Source organism: Lissotriton vulgaris, chromosome 4_1 (genome assembly GCF_964263255.1).
Source record: "Lissotriton vulgaris chromosome 4_1, aLisVul1.2, whole genome shotgun sequence".
In the NCBI taxonomy this organism is placed as follows: domain Eukaryota; kingdom Metazoa; phylum Chordata; class Amphibia; order Caudata; family Salamandridae; genus Lissotriton; species Lissotriton vulgaris.
The window spans coordinates 665,513,511-665,534,995 of NC_141691.1; positions in this window are offsets into that span (position 1 = coordinate 665,513,511).

The window sequence follows — 21,485 nt, forward strand, 5'->3', positions numbered from 1 at the left end:
GTTGTGACTAACGAGGACTCCCCTCTAGAAGCATTTGCCCTCCTTTGGTACAAAAACCTACCTCTGCTTCTGTACTGTTTTAACCAGTGCATCTCAATCTGACCAAGTGAGATTATCTGATATGTATGCGCTTATTTTTGAAACACAGTCCCTCAACCTGTTTGAGATCTACTCAGATATTTAATGCCATTCATTTGCCAGGTTTATGTTTTAGCACATACAGCTGTGAAAACTCAAAAGAGAACAAGCGATACAAGCAGCACTTAATTTGATCCAGAGGTTCCCTTGGGGACTGGCACTTATGTTTCCTCTTTGGACATTTACCAAGAGCAAGTGAAGGAAAAACAACACAATGGGGACAGAAGTAGGAAGAGAAAGACGGAAAAGCCATCACAAATGGAGAAATCAGTAACCCACAAGATTGAGATTACCGGCCTCCGATTCTTTCAGTCTCTCCTTGCCAAACTGCTTTGAATGGGTTGCCTATGTTATAGTAGGTTATATCTCCACGCAAGTCAATATTCCTGGTGATATGCTATATCTGCATGGTATGTTACTAATATTGTCATAACACTTCACCAAAAACATCGCTAGGCACTACATCTTATTTTATACATTTATGCAGATTTTTACTTATCCATCACATATCACTGCATTAACATTTTTTGCAGTATTTTTAAGTCTTTTGAACCCATAAAGCAGACCCATATTTTGTTACTATTGATTTTATTTCATCTTTTCTGATTCCAATAATTAACTTCTATGAACTTTATTTTATTTTATTCATATTCCTATTCTAATCCCTTTTTACGTTGCAATCAATAGTATTATATTAGATTTCGAGGGTAACCCTCTTAAATCCCTCTTTATATAAAACTAGCAGCCCGTCCCGACCTTGTCCGGGAGTATTCAGGCATCTCCTACCCCCGCCTGCCCCGACATTGCCCAGCAGCCCGTGCCCCCGCCTGCTCCAATCCCCGTCTGCCCCGACCCTGCCTGGCCCGACATTGCCTTTCCTCTTGCTTTCTTTTTTCCCGCCTGGCCCGACCCCCGCCTGGAATGTTCCCGCCTGCCCCGACATTGTCTTTCCTTATCTCAGCCACTGCTCTGCTCCTCACCGCCTGTCCGCAAGCCTTACCTGAGCCGCCGCTCTGCTCCTCACTGCCTGTCCACTGCCGCTCCTCCCCCGCGCCATGTTCGCCTCTCCGCTGCTCCCACCACCGCTGGCCTCACGTCACTGCTCCTCCCGCGCGCCATGTCCGCCGCTCAAAGGACGCCTCTCCTTCCCGTGCTGACGTGAGCACGCACGTCACGGACGGCGCTACTTTGGGGGGACTGCTTTTAAAAAATATATAAATATTGTAAATACCGGTTAATTTTTACATTTATCTAGCCTATAACCATCTACACACCCTGCCGATTTCAACGGTGTATCGGGTGTGTAGATTGGCGCAGTGGTTCCCGAGTTTACCCGCCTCAAAGCCTGAAAGTTTCTCCTTTATTATAGTAGTATAGATAATTTTGCTTTGTATTAAAATGGTATACTTAAAAAAATATAAACATGATCAAATAAAAACCTATATCTCTGTGTGTGCGGTTTTGATTGTTGCCTGAACCTGTCATTGTTTTGATCTTAGCATGTAGTTTTTTTTTACTTTAATAATTTTATTACTGTATGGATAAACATATACTCTTTGTTTAGTCTTATATAATAATTTAGTATTATTTTATTCATTAATTGAGTACATTAACTAAGCCATTTTACTTTTACCTTTTTGTATTTAAAAATAATTTACATTTAATGATTACATTTAGAACTGGACACCATTTGGTTTGCTCGTGACTATCCGGCGGACAGTGACCACATGATTTGAGATGCACCACCCTGTGTTGTTAAAATATGGCATGCAACTTCACTATTAATACTCTCCTAGTGCCATTCAATTACATTACACAGATAGACTAACAACAACCTGGTACAGAAATGTTCCGTCAAATGCTATGTCTCACTTCTTTGACTTACATCACTGATGGTATTATATAAATATACGTATTTGCTCTACAATCACACGGAGATGTTAATTGAATGAATGTCTACTTGAACATGCTGTATCTGCCGATATTCACAACGAGCACTACAGGAAGTGGTAATGCACTAAACATTTGGTGGTGGTCCATCTCAACACCAAGACAGTCATTTTTATTTTTAATTATTCGTTTTTTTTGGAATTTGCCTCCTGATGAAGGGCAGATGTGAGCCCGAAATGCTTTGAGGACATACATATTAATAAATGATGACCAGTCCTGCTACGGACATGCATAAATGTTGCACCTACAACAAATCTATTTTGCATTGAGTATACATCACAGTTATATTGGAACAATTAACTCCAAACAAGAAAATCTTCAAAAAATGTAGGGGCATATTATCAAGAACGGAGTTAAAATTATCGCAACTTTAGCTGCAGGAAACTGCCGCTAAAGTGGCGATAATTGGATTGATAATATGCCCTTGTGAATTCCCATAGAAGCCCAGGTTCTGGTGTGAAATAAGCATGAGCGGGAAATCCGTTACGCTCGCGGATTTTGCGGATTTTTGGGAAATCCGCAATCCGCGAATTTTGCGGATTTCCCGCAAAATCTGCAAAAAAAAATCCGCGAGCGTAACGGGTTCAAAAGTTGAACCCCCACTCATGCAACTATTTTACAATGGTGCCAGCAAGCTGCCAGCGCCGTTGTAAAATAGTTACAAAGTTAGCTTGCACAGGAACCACTAGATAAAACGAAGCAGGTGCTTCCTGTGCAAGCTAACATTGTAACTATTTTACAACGGCGCTGGCAGCTTGCTGGCGCCATTGTAAAATAGTTACAGGCACAGCCTTACCCAGGTCACTCAAGGGACCCCTGCGCCCTTCAGGGCGATTGCATAGTAACACACACATGGTCACTCGAACTAGTTGATGCTCAAATTCAGTGACTCATTCATTAGCCCAAAAACAATCATGAGCGTCTTCGAGGCTGGACAGGTGTGCCTCTTCCCAAATCTACTGTGGAAAATCAGCTGTGATGCTGGGTAGAGGGCGGCCTTTGCGTGGTCGCTCGAACTAGTTGATGCTCAAAATCAGTGACTCATTCATTAGCCCAAAAACAATCATGAGCGTCTTCGAGGCTGGACAGGTGTGCCTCTTCCCAAATCTACTGTGGAAAATCAGCTGTGATGCTGGGTAGAGGCCTTTGCATCCTTGACTTTCATGAGCGCAATCCCCGTGCTGTTCCTGTGACCAGGAGCTTCTTTCTCTTCATATAATTGTGTTCGGACGGGTTGCTGCAAGTTCGCACGCGTTTTGTACAATTTCGCAATTTGCGAAATTGTACATAACCCTCGCGAACTTGCAGAAACCCGTGCGAACATAAAAAAAAAAAATCCGCGCGGATTGGCGGATTTTGCGGATTTTGCGGATTTTGGCAATCCGCAAATTCGCAAATCCGCAAATTCGCGGATTGCCAATCCGCAAAATCCGCTCATGCCTGGGCTTCTATGGGAATTCACACAGGCTTATTATCAAGCCCATTATCACCACTTTAGCGGCAGTTTCCTTCCGCTAGAGCAACGATAATTTTAATGCCGTTCTTGATAATATGGCCCGTAATACCTAAATACCTAAATAAAATTGCTATCTACAAACACTTAAGTTGAATATTGTCCTTCATTGGGAACTCCGGCAGTGTATGCAAGGGACGCTCCCCATGAGGGTAGCACAACTTTCAATGAACGAATATAACACAGGCAGTCATGACATCTTGAAAGTTTATTGAGCACCTATGAGGAGAGTGTGTGTTGTACCCTTCCACTGTATGGGGAATTTTATACTTCCCATCTAGACAGAGATTGGGCATATTGAAAAAGGGGGTAGTCCTGTGAAACCCAGGTATTCTGCTTAGAGCTTTCGAACACTTCCTGGCAGCTGCTTTGTGCCTATTTACACTGCCAAGGGAATTCAAGTATGTGATTGCAGGTGGGATCCTCTGCAGGGTCTCTGGTGAAAAATATACACTGGCTCTACGGTTTGCTGGTTCTCATGCCTGGGATATCAGTTGGCTTGTAGACTGCCTGAAGTGTCACAGCATCTAATAAAGGAGTGTGCCCACTAGTCACCAGTGTGCTAGTTATGTAGATTTTCTCTTTGGTAGAAGCAATATCACCCTCCTTTGTTCTGATCCGCTCGGAGAGGTCAATTTTCTTTGGTCTACATAGCAAAAGGATGTGCTCAGTTGTAACATCTCAGAGAAGAACCACTGTATTTTCAGTTCACTTCTGCACACATGCACCTCTTGAAGGTCACTGTATTCCTCACTCTCTGAAGAAATTCAGGAGCTATGATTACTATGTTTCTGCACTTTCCCAGTCATAAAGAATCTACGATTCTATGACACAATATCAATGTCATTAAAATTGACCTACAAAAAATATAAAATCCACTACATTGCCTTCCACTACGTTGTCAACCTAAGTATAAATATACAACTTTCTTCCAACATCTAGTTGAACTATTCTTAGCTTGCAATGCAGTCGTTAAGTTGGTGAAGTGGAAGTAGTATTTCTGTAATGCAATATATTTAATTTAATACAGTGAGGGAATACTGAATCAAAAACACAATATGTCTAACCATTGGTAACTGCTCGGGGTAGCATCACAAACCATTAGTAGTGTGGCTCACTGGTTAGAGGCGGCAGACCCGAGAGCAGAGGACGGCCCGGGACCAGGGTTCGATTCCCGGCGCGGCAGGTTTCTGGACCAGGGTCAGCGGACTCGATAATTCTCTCGCCTCGGTGCCCACTCTGATCAGCGTGCACACTCGGCAACTCTGGGCATTAGCTTGCCTCATCTTCACTAACGGCCCCACCAGACCGCCGGGGATGCCTGGTCTCACCCTGGAGATACCCATTAAGGGACCATCTCTCAGGGAAGCCAGGAAGGGTTTCGCAGCGGTCGAAGCGCCTTGGGACCCTACGGGTAAGTAGTGCGCTATATAAATGCCAATACATTTACATTTACATTTAACCATTGTTATTTTGCTCACAATGTCATCCGAGAGTAGACTCAGCCAAATGCAAATCAGCCTTGACCCTGCTTCTCATGGCAACAGTCCAACCTGATTGGCCAAGACAGGTCCTAACCGAACCAGAACACAAGCAATCTAGGACCAGTTTCACCCTGATAAGGGCTCATTTGCAAGGTATAACTTGGTTCCAGTGGCACAGTGAGCACTGGACCCCTATCTGGACATACCGTTTCCACTTAGTCAAACCACTTGCAATTGCTCGGGGTAGCATCCCAACCCATCGTTCTCACCCTTCCACCTCAGTTTGAAGCAGCCATATGCAAATCATCCTTGACCCCGCTCCTCATGAAAGCAGTTCAGCCTGAACTGCAAAGGCAGTTCCTCACTGAACCGGAACGCAGGTGACCTAGGACCGTTTTCGACTTGATAACGGCTCATCAGCCAGGTATGGTTTGGTTCCAATGGCACATTGAGCACGTGACCCATGTCTAGGCACACCCTTGTAACATATTTCTCTGTTTGATTTTTCATTTTTGAAAAACTTGTGGTGTGTAAACTGAAGATATCATTTAAGGCTTGGTGGAGCAGCAGATGTTAATTGAATGAATGTCTACTTGAGCACGCTGAATATGCTGATATATACAACGAGCGCTACAGGAGGTCGTAATGCACTAAACATTAGGTGGTGGTCCAGCTCAACACCAAGGCAGTCATTTTTATTTTTAATTATTCGTTTTTTTAGGAATGTACCTCCTGATGAAGGGCAGATGTGAGCCCGAAATGCATTGAGGACCTACATAATAGTTAAAATTTGTGTCCCCCATCATTTTTAGATGTGGGAACTGCTGATTGACTGCCAGTGAGCCAGTTTTGACTCTCATTGGGTCAGTCAATAGTGCAACCAGTCTTCAGGATAGCTGCCTATGATGCTTCCTCCCCATTCAGAGAAAACCTCCAAGGGCAGGTGTTCCCTGCCTGAGTCCGCTGTGCGGGGTCCGGTAGATGTGTATAAGGACCTTTGTTTTTACTTCCTTCAGAGTATGACTGCCATGACATGGCAGCCAGCGCAGAAGTAATTTTTTTTTTTTTATAAATCTTTTTATTGGTAAAGCAATGAGATTGGGTGGTCATCACATACAAGAATCATAGATTACACAAAGAGATCATAATATATACATTACAGATGCAACGTGGCTGGAAGAAAGTGTCATTAGATATTTTCATTTGAGAAGTCTTTACATTGTGATTAGATAGTCAATGGGTGCAAAAAAGGGGGGTTCACACGAATGACCGCGATATTCATTCCAGTTAGACCCTATGCCTACCTACTTCCGGGGGCAGCCCAAGGCTACTTATATAGTTTTTTCTCGAATCATGCACAAGTCCATATCCTTCTTCCAGGAGCTGAGCTTTGGAGGTTCTACCACTCCCCACAACCGAGCTATGTTCCTTTTGCGATTGTCAATCCCAGCGTTACCAATGTTTTACCTTTGGATGAGAGATCTGTGGGCTCCCAGATGTTCAGAAGGCACCTCCTAGCCTCTGGGGGAAGTTCCACCCCTCACACCTCTTGCATACAGTCGTGCAACCGCCTCCAGTAAGTTTGCAGCATGGGGCATTCCCATATTATGTGAAAAAAGGATCCCCTCTCCCCACATCCCCTCCTGCAAAGCTCATCTTCACTGCGGCCCATCAGCCTGGTGCCAGAAATGTATACTCGGTGCAGTATTTTCAACTGAATCAATCTCAGTTTAGCTGAAATTGCTGTTTCTTTCTTTTTCTTGTATGTATGGACAAAAATTATGGGCACCCATTAGTAACTGGATATAATTATTTAATATGGATTTAATTTCTTTGTATTCCAAATATTGTATATTTACATCTTTTTTTGCTGTATTATCTTGTCTACAGTCCTATTGTAATAATCTCATGAATGCTTTTCTTTGTGATGAACTAGTCAATGCTAACACAAATGTGATTTATCTGTCTTTTCCTTCCTCTCTTCTTTTTTTTCTGTTGTTTTCTTTGTATCAAATAATCATCCACTGAAATAAAAAATTCAATAAAAATATTTAAAAAAAAAAAAAAAAAAAAAAAAAAAAGAAAAAGAAATTGCTGTTTCTTTGGGGGATGCAAGTGCCTCTCTCCATTCTTCATCGTTGATTTCGAGTCTCTCCGCCTCACACTTCTCCCTCAGTGCCAGCAAGGGGTCCGGGATGTGATTAATCAGCTTTTTGTATGTGAGGGAAAGAGCCCTTTCTGGGAGGTGGCCATCCAGCAGCCTGTCCTCGAGTGGGGAGGGTTCCGGGAGTTGTGTCCCCAGTGGGATGTTCGCCTGAAGGGCATGCCTAACTTGCAGATACCGAAAGTGCTCCCCGTGCGCCAGTTCGTAAGTGTGCTGTAGTGAAACGAAGGAAACCACTCTATCAGGGCCCCCCAGGTCTTTAATGTGAGATATCCCTATCAGGTCTCAACTGTGAAAGCCTTTGGTGCGGTTCAGTGTACCCAATCTTTCAGATGCCCATAGCGGGGTGGCCAGTGTAAGTTTGTTGGCCGATCCTAGTTTGCGATTGACAATATGCCAGAGTTGGGCCGAGTGTTTCGTTGGTCCTGTGAGTGGGTACCTGCTGGGCCTAGAGTAGAGTGCAGCCTCAAAATTGCTGCCTGGGGTAATTTCCGTCACAGTAAGTTCCTTGGTTTATGGCGTAGAGATGCGCCGCCCAGTAGTATTTCTGGATATCTGGGAAGGCAATCCCTCTGTCACACCAACCTAGCGTAAGTTTCTGCAAGGATATATTCGGGCCTTCCATTCAACAGACGGTCCCGTTGGGTAGCCTAGATGGCTGTGAACAATGTCCGGTAATTTTGGAGGGCGTACAGGAATCGTGGCAGCGCCATCATTTTAAATAGTGCAGCGCGGCCTAGTAGGGACAGCAGGAGTGTCGTTCAGGTAATGGTGTCTCTCTTTAGCCGGCTCAGAGGTGGCAGGAGGTTCCTTTCATATCTGACAGACTTCTCTTTTGATATAAAAATTCCCAAATACATGAATCTTTCTGAGACTATCTGGATTGGGCAGTTGCGCGGGATTATTGGGGGGGTTCCATGAAGGACATAAAGGAGTGGCTTTCCCCAGTTAATACTGTATCCTGAGTTCTTTCCAAAGTTGGTAAAAATGTCCAAGGCCACGATAAGGGACTTACGTGGATTCGCAAGATACAAGAGAATGTCATCCGCGTATAGCGAAATCCTATCTTCCCACCCGTCAGTCCAACTAAGCCCCCGTAGAGAGAGATCCTGTCGTATCCAGGCAGCCAAGGGTTCCAGGGAGAGGGCAAAAAGCAGCGGCGAAAGAGGACACCCCTGTCGTGTCCCTCTGCCCAGAGTAAAGACTTTGAGATGTTATTGTTCACTACCACCTATGCGAGATGCCCGGTGTAGAGGAGGCTCACCCAGCCAATAAAGTTTGGAACAAAGGCCAGTTTTTGAAGAACTGCCATCATATATGGCCATTCAAGTGTATCAAACGCCATTGCGGCGTCTAATGAGACCACCACCTCATCTTCCTGAATCGTACTGCAACGTCCTAATACTCTGTGGAGACGGCGCCGATTAAGCGCCGTGTTGCAGTGGGGCATAAATCCCGACTGGTCCGGGTGAAACAGCTTGCTGAGTACCGGCTTGAGTCTATTAGCCAGTACTTTCTCCAGGATTTTAGGTTCGGCATTTAGCAGTGATATTGGTCTGTAGGAGGAACTTAATTCTTTTGGTTTCCCCTCCTTTAGAATGGCCACAATTGTGGCTATGCGTTGGTCCCTTGGCAATAGATCTTGCTCCCTACTTTCTTCGAACATATGCTTTAGGTGCTGGCTCAGGCAGTCGGGCTTTAGCTTGTAGAGCTCGATAGGAAGGCCATTAGGCCCAAGGGCCTTTCCAGGGCTGAGGTCATGGATTGCCCTTGTGAGTTCCTCCGTTAGTTAGTGACTCCTCCAACTTCTCTCGTTCATCATCTAAGAGGGTCGGAAATTTGATATCAGTTAGTAGCTCAATTGAGTCCTCCTCTGAGCGATCAGATCCCTTGCGGTATACTTTTTGAAAATGCCCTGCGAACTCCCTGACAATCTCACTGGGCTCGGTAAGGAGGGTCAGTTCTGAGCTCAGCCACCACCCTCTTTGCCTGTTTCTTTTTGACCAGGCAGGCTATTAACTTGCCCGCTTTGTTCCCTTGGTCATAGAACCGGATCTCCCTTTCTCTTGCAAGGGTTTTAGCGGCGTCCGAAGCTAACGCTTTGCATTCTCCTGCTTTGAGTTGCATTTGGTACCGTCCCTTTGCGCTGCGTCCTCTAAAGCGAGGAGATCTCTTTCCATGGTTACATCTGGGCCTCCCACTCCTTGTGGAGTCCTGCTATTAGGGAGAGGGCCCTCCCCCCGTAACAACGTTTTAAAGGCTTCCCAAAGAACTATCGGCGATTCCACAGTCCCAGCGTTTTCCTGGAAATTCTGTTCTATTGAGAGAGTGGTTTTCTTTCTGGTCTCCTCATTCCGAAGAAACCAGGCATTGATCGGCGCCACACCTCCCACCCTCTGATTCCCAACCGTGAGGTGTGCCCATATCGGGAAATTGGCCGATATTCCTCTCGCTAGATGCTTGACCTCCTGAATGGTGATGTCCTGCTGCATTGGTGCTAGAATGTAGTCTATCCACGTAAATGTGTGGTGCGGACCTGAAAAAAATGCATATTGTTTTAGTTTCGGATGGCGAAGGCGCCAGAGGTCGATTAATCCAAACGCCTCCAGGAGATTGGAGAGCCACATTTTTCCGGCCCGTATGTCTCTGGGAGGGAGCCTGTCTATATCTCCCGACACCACCGTGTTAAAGTCTCCACCCATTAGGAGGTGTCCCTCTGGGAGAGAAAGGAGGAGCTTACCCAAGTCCTGATACGACTGAGTCTGGAGACCTGGGGGAATGTAGGTTGTCACCAGGTTGAGCCTACACTCCTCCCACTTCCCCGAGAGCGCCGCAAAGCGGCCCAGAGGGTCTGTATATCTGTGTAATCAATGACAAGTGGGAAGTAAAGGCATTGCAGGACCCCCACCCCACGGGACCCTGAAGTATTTTCAGCGTGAACCACCAGTGTATACCCATATCTGTTTAGAGCGTGACAAGTGTTCCCTATGAGATGGGTTCCCTGCAGGAGGACTATCTCCGGGAGGTGTTGTTTAATGAATTGAAGCACTATGCTCCTTTTAATTTTATCCCCTAACCCATTGACATTCCAGCTAATCACCTTGGGGCTTTTATCCCACCTCATAGCCATTGGTGTGCATCACTATATTGGTCTCTCTGTGTCGTCCAGTAGTGATGACCAGCGCATGTGAACAATCCCTGTATGACCATTCTGCACTCTCTCCCCACCCCCCAACTGGCACCCCATGTGACCACCCCAATCCCCCCGCCTCCCCCCAGAAAAATTATAACCAACAACACCAAACAAAAGCTCCCCCCACACCCCCTCCATGTAACCCAGCCGCATAGGTTTCTAACGACCCACATCCCCCAACTAGCAGAGCGCCTTTCGCCCCACACACCCAAGGACAGAGAAACCCCATTCCCACTACAAGAACTACTGAAAACGGGGGAAGCTGTACCGGCCCCTGCTTCTGTCGCAAAGCACCCTTCCCCACAGTGCAGAGAAATGTCAAGCATGTGCACACATGTTTGGGTGAACTTCACCCGCCGTTCTCACCACTCTCCCCTCTCCCGCCAATTGTTCACCATTCGACTCCATGTACTGGCCGGGTCTGTCCGCCCACCCCGGAGAGGGAATACAAAGGCAATAAATTTGATCTAACCAATCATCCTGCCCACCTCGGGCAGAGAACTTGTCTCCCCAGTAAATAATTCTCTCTCAGGGATTTTGTTAACCAGCCGTTATAAAAGTATGTATACATTACCTTCCAGTACGACTGGGCCATATGTGCCGTATCGTGGTCCGTTAGAGTTCACTTTGCGGTTCTGGGTGTCTCCCGTGTTGGGACTAGCGGATCTTGATTGCCACGAGCGCTGACTCAGTTTGTCCGATTCTGATCTTCCATCCAAGGAGCCTGGTGACTTTTCTTGAGTGTCCCTCCATCTGGTTCCAGCTGTCGATGAAGATGTCTGTGTTGCTCCTCTGTCAAGCCAGTCCTGTACCTCCGCGGGCGTCGTGAAGAAGAGAGCCTTGTCTCCGGCTATAACCTTGAGCTTGGCCGGGAAGAACATCATATACTTGATCCCCCTGTCTCGGAGCGCTGCCTTTACTCCATCAAAGGAACGTATGTTCCGTTGGACTTTAAGTGTAAAATCTGGCAAGAATCGGATGACAGCGCTTTCGTACAGCAGGTCTCCCATTTGCCTGACGGTTTGCAGGATTGCATCTCGGTCTCTATAATTGAGGATTTTCGCGATGATTGTCCGTGGCGGAGTCCCCGGCTTGGGCCTGGGGATTGGTGCGTGGTGCGCCCTTTCGATGGTGAACATGTTGGAGAGACGTTTGGGCTTCAGGTGGTTAAGGATGAAGTCCTCCATGAAAAGGTCCATACTAGGCCCCTCCAATCCCTCCAGAACGCCCACCACATGGATGTTGATCCGGCGGGCCCTTCCTTCATGGTCCTCCAGCCGCAGGGCTACCTGACGATGTTGGTGCACTAGCTCGCTGACTCTTTGCTCGAGCCACTTGGAGGACGCCTAGAGTTCCCGAATATCTGTCTCATTGGCCCTGGCCTTGCCTGAGGTCTTGTGAAGGTCAGTACTGATGAGATTCATCTCAATGGACATCTTGTCGATTTTGGATTCCAAGGTGGTCCCCAACGTTTGGATTGCTGTCATGATGGAGGTCAGGGAGGGCTCCACGGGAGCTGAAATTCCTCCCGATGCATCCCCATTTGGGAGGCCACCATCGGGACCGCATACTTGTCGAGCTTGTTCGATTATGTCCCTGTTGTGTTTTTGGGCTTCATTGTGCTGCTTCCACTCCCTGTTGCCACTCTCGCGGACGTCAAGGGGTTAGCAGCCTATCTGGCCCACTTGGTATTGCTCAATAGCTGGCCACCAGGGTGCCTGGCCCCCTTGGCTGCCTTAACGCCGCCACTTCATGCCTCCAGTTCCCACCACCGTGGGTTATCCAACTGTTTCACACCTGTGTGCAGGGAGCTTTCCTTCCCCGTGGATGGCTTTGAGTAATCGCCTGCTGGGGCACTTGCACTCTGCAAATCCCGTTTCCCTCAGACTTGAGGAGTGTACGAGCCCTGTACAGTTCTCTCCAGTAGCTTCAGCATTAGAGCGGGCGCAGGTGTCTAGGCCCCCCGATTCTTCCTTTCACGCTTCACGCTTCGCGGGTGCTATCTCCTGTCAATCTGCAATGTCCCCTCTTTGGTAATAAAGGCCTAGTGGTGAATGGGATAGGCAGGGGGCTGCGCAGAACTGCTCCCAGGGTGCTTCCCACGTGTCTATTGCTGCCTCATCAAGCGTTGGCCCCACCAGGCCTCACCCCCTTGAGCGCTCCCACCTTCCGCTGCACTCAGTGCTATTTTTGGCTCTTCTTGCCCGTCGCTGTCCGGCCGATGAAGGCCCAGGAATGCGTCTCACCCTCACCTCCGTCGGGCAGGCACCCCATCGAGTGGCACAGCCCCCACGTCTACGGCCGCAGGGGAAGCGATCCTTCTGTTGGCCGCCCACCACTCTGTCACCCTCGAGTCAGGGGGGTTGACCTTCGGCCCTGCCCCAGGGCCCCAGCAGCATCTTCTTCCCTCACCAGGAGATTCCCGGACCACTACACCCTCATCGGTGTCTGTCGCCTCCTGTAGGGCCCGCAGGCCACCCGCCGTCAGTCAGCAAATCCGTACTGCTGCTCCGAGGTAGGCCGCGAAGCTGGGACCTCGAATTGGTTGTTGCGGCCGGCGAGCACATGCCCCGACCCCTGGGCCTCACAGGTCCCGCTGCACGGCGTCTCCACACACCTGTTTCTGAAAGAGTTAAGACACCAGGAGATCATCCAACGGTGCAGCGGGGACTCACAAAGCCGTCTCCGTCTGGGTGGTGTACATCAAGCCGGATTATATGCAGATATAGAGGGGTTTTCGGGCTACGCACCGGCGGAGCTCTGATCTAGGCAGCCATTCTCGTTGGCGCCTGCCCATGCCCCCGCTGAAGTAATTTCTGATGCTTACACTTCCACTGCTGTAGGGACCATCCTTAAGTGGCTTGTTAAGGTGCTGAGGGTTGGATGGTGGTGAGACTTGTGCTTCTCTGGCATTCTCAGTGGACTGCCCACTAGGGACTAAATTACACCGGAAGTTATTTGAGTATTCATTCAACTGTGGTGAGTAATCCTGTTCCCTCACATAGTGAGGTGAAAGCTTTTGTTACTTTAATTTTATATAAGGTATAAAGTACCAGCTGTCGTACATTATAAGGATATTGCAAGCCACCCTCACCCGAGACAACCATACCTGGGCACCCCAACGCAAACGACGCAGCCAGAGAACTCCACACCTGGATCTCCAACTGTGCAGATGAGCTCACCCCGCTATGCAACCCCGACAGACAACGCCCCAGGAAAGCCGCCTGGTGGACCACTGCTCTCCATGAAGCCAGATGCACCTGCAGACGCCTGGAGAAGAATTGGAGAAACACCAAGAAAACTGAAAACCACACCACCTACAAGACAGACTACCACAACCAGATCAGAGCCACCAAGAGGAAGTTCATCCACAACAAAACCCAGGCCAACTCCACCAACTCCAATTACATTTTCAGTGTCATTCAAGAATTCACTAACACACGCAGCAAAGTCACAGACATCACCCCACCCAAACACTTGTCGCCAGACTACGCGACGCAGGCATAGAAGGAACAGCCCTGGACTGGATCTGATCATTCCTCACCGGAAGAAGCCAAAGGATCAGACTCCCACCCTTCCTCTCCGATCCCACAAAAATCACCTGCGGAGTCCCACAGGGTTTATCCCTGAGCCCCACCCTCTTCAACATAGACATGGCACCCCTCCCAGCCATCGTCCGACAACATGGCCTCAACATCGTATCCTGCGCTAACAACACCCAGCTCATCCTCTCCCTCACCAAAGACCCCACCACTGCCAAGCTCAGCTTCCAGAAAGGAATGCAAGATGTTGCAGTCTGGATGACCACCAGCTGCCTGAAGCTCAACACTGAGAAGACAGAAGTCCTTGTTTTCGGTACCACCCCTTCTGCATCCGACAGCACCTGGTGGTCGACTGCCCTCGGAAGTCCACCTACCACCTCAGGCCACGCCAAGAACCACGGCATCGTACTCGACTCATCACCCACCATGAACTGACAGGTTAACGCCGTCACCTCCACCTGCTTCAACACCCTCCCCATCCTCCACATGACCTTCAAGTGGATCCCCCCTGAGTCAAGGAAGACAGTCACCCTCGCACTCATCACCAGCAGACTGGACTATGGAAACGCACTCTACACCGGCATCAAGTCCCTACTCCGCAAACTCCAGACAATACAGAATACTGCCTGCAGACTTGTCCTCGGCATCCCCCGACACGAACACATCAGCCAACACCTACAAAGACTCCACTGGCTCTCCGTGGAGAAAAGAGTCACTTTCAAAATCCTCACTCACGCCTACAAATGCCTTCAGAACAACGGACCCAATGACAGAATCAACTTCCACTTACTCAAAAGAAACCTCTGATCTTCCAACCTCGCACTAGCCGAAACCCCGTGCATCCACAGAGCCAGAGCAGGTGGAAGATCCTTCTCTCATATTGCAGCCATGACCTGGAACTAGCTACCGGCAGACATCATATACGACCCCCCTCCCTGAACACGTTCAAGAACTGGCTCTCAGCTAAACAGATCTGCGCCCACCCCTAAGCACCTTGAGACCCTCATGGGTGAGTAGCGTGCGTACAATTCCCTGATTGATTGATGGATTGATTGAGTAGTTTTATAGCCATAAAAAGGAATAAGGTCGTAGGTCGAGTTTGTAGGAAAGTGCCCTTTTTGTATGGTCACCCTCACACATCTTTCCAGTGCTGATGGTTATGACTGAAAGTGTACTGGAGCCTTCTATCCAGTCCCCAGCACCAGTGCTCTTTCCCTAAAATAAGATGCATATGAATTGGCAAGGACTTTGCCCCCATGTAAGAGGTACCAGTGGTACCAAGGGCATGGGAGTTAAAGGGGTCACCAGGGCTTGCAGCACTGATTGTGGCCCCCTGAGTGAGCAAAGTAAAGAGATGACAACAGACCTGCCATTGCAGACTGCAGGGGGAGTACAAACTGCTCAAACTCAACTTTGCCCTCACGATGAGTGGCAAGGTCACAACACTATCTGCATTATATATGTCAGTCACTTCTAAGGGAGACCTCCTGGGACCAGGTGCCAGGTTGCATAATATTAAAGGTGTGGACATATAAGTGCAAGCTTATATGTCCCTGTAGTAGCCTTCTTACATTAGGGGCTACAATAAGCGATCCCGAGGGTCATAGGATAACCTGGGCTAGCACCCGGGCACCCCCAGGTTGCAAGATTCATTATGGTCCAAAGTATTATATTTGGAATCAAACAACTTGTCTCATCAAACCTCACTTCCTCCCTTAATTGGATATGAAGTAACATGCACACAGGTGGCTACCTTAGAGGTTTCCCACCTGCTCTAAAAAAAACATTTTGTTTCATTTTATTGACACACGTGAGGTCCTCATTATTAAAGGTGATACATTGGGGAACTAGTATGTATTTTTAGTTTAACTGAATCTTGCCATTGTCCAGAAGATTTTATCTAAGAACTCCCTCCTCTGTCCGAGTCCCTGAGGAGGTTGAGCCCACCCTGGTGGCATTGTCCTACCAGGGTGGGGAGAGGTTGCCGATGATGAAGCATGAAACAAACTGTGTGTGAGGCTTCCTCTTCTATAAGAATGGTCTTCCAACATATCCTGTCAGCATTTCTGTGACATCCCTAATTGGACTCTGACTTGTACTCATGAACAGGGAAACAATCAATTTCTCTTCTATTGGAGCTACTGTACCTATTTGTGATTTAGTGTTTGACTAGGGAGGACGTATAGTGGCCTGACATCCCCCTCTTCACTCGTGTGTTAAAAATCAAATAATTTGTCTTATCAAACTGCACTTCTTCCCAAAGTCAGATTTAATGTAACATCCACCCAGGTGGCTACCTTAGGAGTTACTCACCTGGTTTCCCCAGCCTTTCTGTGTCCTAACTGCCAGCCTGCAGCTGCTTCTACCAAGCCAGGAATCTGACCCCCTGCCAGAAGGTGTGAACTCTCTTAGGCGGCAGGAACAAAGGCCCTCCAGGGCCGAAGGTTTCACTGCCCTCCCCGGCTGAATGGCTAGTGAAGTGGCACATCAAGGCAGTGAACTTCAAAGCCTTCACTGCCTCTGATAGGCAGCCAAGCTTCCTCCAAGAGGAGGAGAAATCCGACCCCCTGCCCCAGGCACATTTGCAGCCCAAGCAGGTGGGAAAAGTAGGTAGTCAGGAAGTGTTCAGCCCCAAAAGGCTAGCCACACACATAAGGTGGGATATTTGTAGAAGCCAAATAAGGGTTCTGTAAATTTATAAAAGTGGCAGAATAGAGGCTTTTAGGTAGAAAAGGTGCTACCCTCCACAGGAAGTGGTCACCTCAGTGGCGGATTAGCTGCTGGGGCTAGTAGCCCATTGTCTAATATCACCCACACCGCTAACGCCCCTAAATGTGAATTTAAGGGACTCTCCTGGAACTAGAACCTCATATCTGCTTGAATTGCGACCAAGGACAAAAAAAAGAGACCAGTGACTGCGGCTCCAGGACCTGCACAAAACAAAGGTGTGATACTCTGCACCTGTGTTTGCCTTCCTGAAACTACACAATTATTTATGACTCTTCAAGGACCAGAGAGAGGCTCCAAAGGAAAGAGGAAACTCTCTGCAAGCAAAAGACAACACCAGAACTCACTTGGACTACAGGTACTAGTCCTCTACAGTCTGCAGGCAAATCGCAAACCCAGATCCAAGGAATCTCAGGGTATCAGGCCCACCAAGGTATCGCCCAAAAGTAAAACGTCTCATGCATTGTGGGAAATGTTGTCCTGACCTCCAGTAAGTTTTAGGAGGCTAATGTTTTCCCCAGATGTCGAAGTAACCAAAAGTTGTGTTTGCTACGACCAAGGCTTCTTGGTGACTAATCCGGCTCCCACCACTGCAGTGGCCCGTTATTGAGATTTTGCACCTCTTTCATCACCAGCACCATCCAAGCAGCAAAACCAGCACCCGCTGCTCCTCTGTTCAGCATAAGGGACAGCCAGGATTACTCTCCACCTGGACCCTACGAGTCTGCAAAAGGTCAATTGACAGTTGGAGCCTGGTCCTGGGACCCACATCACCTTACCCCCCAGTGGTTTCCACTCCACTCGACCTGCAAGTGACCAAGTGTCACTAGTGTATTTTCCCACTAACCACAACGTTATCGTTTTTCAAGAGTTAAATGCAGTTACTTTTTTCCTTTAAGAAGCCATAACTCGGGTTATGCTCATCCAGTTGTCTTCATTCTAGTGTCTAATTCTATATAAAGTATGCTTTAATTTTCAAAATTGGTGTCGATATTCTTTCGAGTCATGTCAATTACTTATCATCCCTGTTGATACTCTGAAATGCCTAACACATCTTCCTTTAGTAAAGCCTGACTGCTCTGTGCCAAATTACCTGGACTGAGATAGTGATTTATTTAAGTATGGGCAAATTCGCGCGAAATCGGCAAAACAAATCTGCGAGTTTGCACGAAAATAACGCATTTGTGACCATGTGTGTCTGTAACTTTGCCACCGTGCCCATAAGCGCCGAGGTCACTCGAGTGACCTGTCCATCATAGTGAGGAAAGGGCAGGAAGACGTTGCATACCCTAGTGTGTGTGGGGCGGGCCAAACGGGCAGGGCTTCCATGCGAGTTCACATGCCTTGTTTATAAAGGGTCATAGACCGATCAGAGCAGCAGATGAGAAGAAACAGCCTCCTGGTCACAGGAAGTACACGGGGATTGCACTCGAGAAACTTGTGGATGCAAGTACCTCCATCAAGGATTACATCTAATTTTAGGCGGTAAATATGGGGATCAAGCACACCTGCCGAGCCTCGCCCGTGCTCACTAGTTGTTTGGGCTGATTATAATGCGTTACTGAATTTGAGCTTCAACTCAGCACCTGCTTTATTTTATATCTGTAAGTGCTTACTGTTGAGGTGTTTTGTGACAGGAGCATCGTGCCAGAATGAATCCTGCCTGCATATTTATCTACGAAGATGCCCCGTGTTGTGCCATACCTCTACTCAACTGGAGTACTTACTACTGGCTAATCAGTAAGTGCTACCTTGTTGGGTATATGTATAGTGCTTTTGCTACACTACAGCTGCGCAAAGAGTTGTCTCCAGTGACCACGTGTGTCTGTAACTTTGGCACAGCGCCGAAAGGCGCCGAGGTCCCTCGAGTGAGCTGTCCATCATAGTGAGGAAAGGGCGTGAAGACGTTGCATACCCTAGTGTGTGTGGGGCAGGACCAAACATCAGGGCTTCTATGCGAGTTCACATGCCTCTTGTTTATAAAGGGTCAGACCGATCAGAGCAGCATATGAGAAGTAAGCAGCCTCCTGGTCACAGGAAGTACACAGGGATTGCGCTTGAGAAACTTATGGATGCAAAGACCTCCACCAAGGATTACATCTAAGTGGCGGTAGATATGGGGAGGAAGCACACCTGCCTAGCCTTGCCCGGGCTCACTATTTTGGGCTGAATATAATGCGTTACTGAATTTGAGCTTCAACTTGGCACCTGCTTTATTTTATATCTGTAAGTGCTTACTGTTGAGGTTTTTTGTGACAAGAGCATCATGCCAGAATGAATCCTGCGTGCATATTTATCCACTAAGATGCCACCGTGATGTGCCATACCTCTACTTAACTGGAGTACTTTATACTGGCTAATCAGTAAGTGCTACCTCATTGGGTAAATGAATCTGTATGTGAAAAGAAAAAAAAATCCGCCCGCTCGCAAATTTTCGGCAATTTCACGAGATTCGTGGATCGCGAAATTGCCAAAAATCCGCAAATTTCACGAGCGTAATGGATTTTTGGCCCATACTTAGATTTATTAGTGTGAATCCAAAGGACCTATTTGGGGTATAGTGAAGGTATTGCATAGTGAAGCCAAAGCAACCTCACTACATAGTACCCATCTTTCCTACAGAGTTCCTTTATAAGGTCATGGACTCCAAGGTGACTTGCAATGACCGTACCATGTACGCCAGGGCGTACTTTCATCCTTATCAGATGGGGTCACACCATTACCTTTCCCACTGACCACTTGAATTCTTGGTGTGTAGCCTTTTCATATGAAAGAGAAAGCTTGTTTGCAAACATGAAAAATAAAAAGAGAATCTCCAGTGCAAAATTAAACATATAAAAAAATCTGTTAGATTACTCTTGCAAAAATATATTAGTAGCAGTTTAATACAAGTTAATTGAACAAAAGGTGCAGTAGAATTTTGCAGAAAGATTCAGACTTTTCTATAATAAACCAAGAAGTGCAAAGAATAAGCTTGCTGCAATAAATATCTCCTTTCTGCTAGTCACTGTAAGCTATAGAAACAGTGCAGAAGAAAGGAAAGTAATGTTTTGCTTTCGCGCTCCATGACTTGAGCTGTTTTTCCCTGGCTACTTGATCTTACAGCAGGCATTGTAATGCCAGAACTTAACTGTGGTACGGTTCTGATGGATGTCATTTCTTAATAATAGACGACTGGGTGTGTAAAAAGTTGCTGATTATAAAGAAATTGGAGACAGGTCTTTATGCAGGGACTGCAGAATCCAATGTATTGTAAAAGGTATAGTCTGCAAAGAAACTTATCATCTGGTATGAACACATTCTAACATTTGGATCATTTGAGATTGTAAGAACCAGCAGGCACATGCATCAACGATAATTGCATTCGCAAACGGTGCGAATCTCAATTTTCGGCCGTTTGCGAATGCAATTATCAAAATTGGAATGCATCATGTATTTTGCAATTTTAGGAATCGCAATCATGTTGTGATTTCTAAAATTGCGATTGCATTTAAGAAATCGCAATTTCAGATTTCTTAAATGCAATGCATGATCATTTTTAAATTGCGAATTTTCAATTTGGAAGCGGTAAATTAGCATGAGGTTGGACCTCATGCTAATTTACCGAAAACCTTAAAACCTGCACAAAAATGCATTTTTGAATGTTGCATTTTACACACACACATGTCCTTGGGACATGTGTGTGTGTAAGTTGCACTTAAGTTTAATTTCAGGGGTGCAGGGAGGGGTTCTTTGGACCCCCCCCCCTGCACCCTTGAAATTGCATTTTCAATTTGCGATTCGCAAATTGAAAATCGCAAATTGTGAATGCCTTCCCATTGATTCCTATGGGCCTCTTGGCCCATAGGAATCAATGGGAAGGGTTTTCCTTAATTACCGAATCGCAAACAAAAATGCGATTTTTTCATGCATTGCCGTTTGCGATTTCTAAATTGCGATTCCTTAATTTTCGCAATTTAGGAATCGCAAACGGAACCGTTGTGCATGTGGCCGCAGAAGATTTCGTGAGCGTATTGGTTGTTATTTTCTTAATGGGTAATAGAGAAGATAACATTACTTGTGCACTTAAAGATGTGTTCATTGCATACAGTCATGCTAAATAAATGTTCTCAACATACAACCATTAGTTTTAATATCAATATAGGTTCTACTCTCTGTTAATAATAGTGTTTTTTATTAAGGATTAGAAAAGCATTGGGAAAATTGACATGTTCACCGTTGATTAATGATAACTTTTTTCTCTTAAAATTCCTATAATACATAATTGATTGTTTGTAAAAGGTATATTTGTCTTTCATTTGAAGAGACAAACTAAAATGATAAATGGGAAAATAAATATTCAGCACATTTCCGTTTCATTGGCTGTGCCACTCAGTTACTTTAAATAGCATATTTTACCTAGTTCCAGACATGGATTCCAGACGCCAGAGATATGAGCAACGGGCCCCCTGGGTTAAGTACAAAATGGCTTCCCAGGAAGAGGGCAAGCACTGATCCAACCAATCACTTCCACATTTGAGAGGGCATCATCTGCTGTTCACATCCACCACTACACTGCTTCTTCCTTCTCTTAGCAGCAGTGCCATTGTAAGTGAAAGGAGCCTCCCCATTCAGATACTAGGTTAATAGGTTGTAACTGTTAAGTCTCTGAGTTTTTTACTTTTTGTTCTCTGGTATTTCAACCTTTTCTGTAGCGAGCCTCCTAATGAAGGCTCACTTGCTGTAAGCCTTAATAAATTAGAACTATGAGCTGCAATTTGTAGCGCCTGAGTTT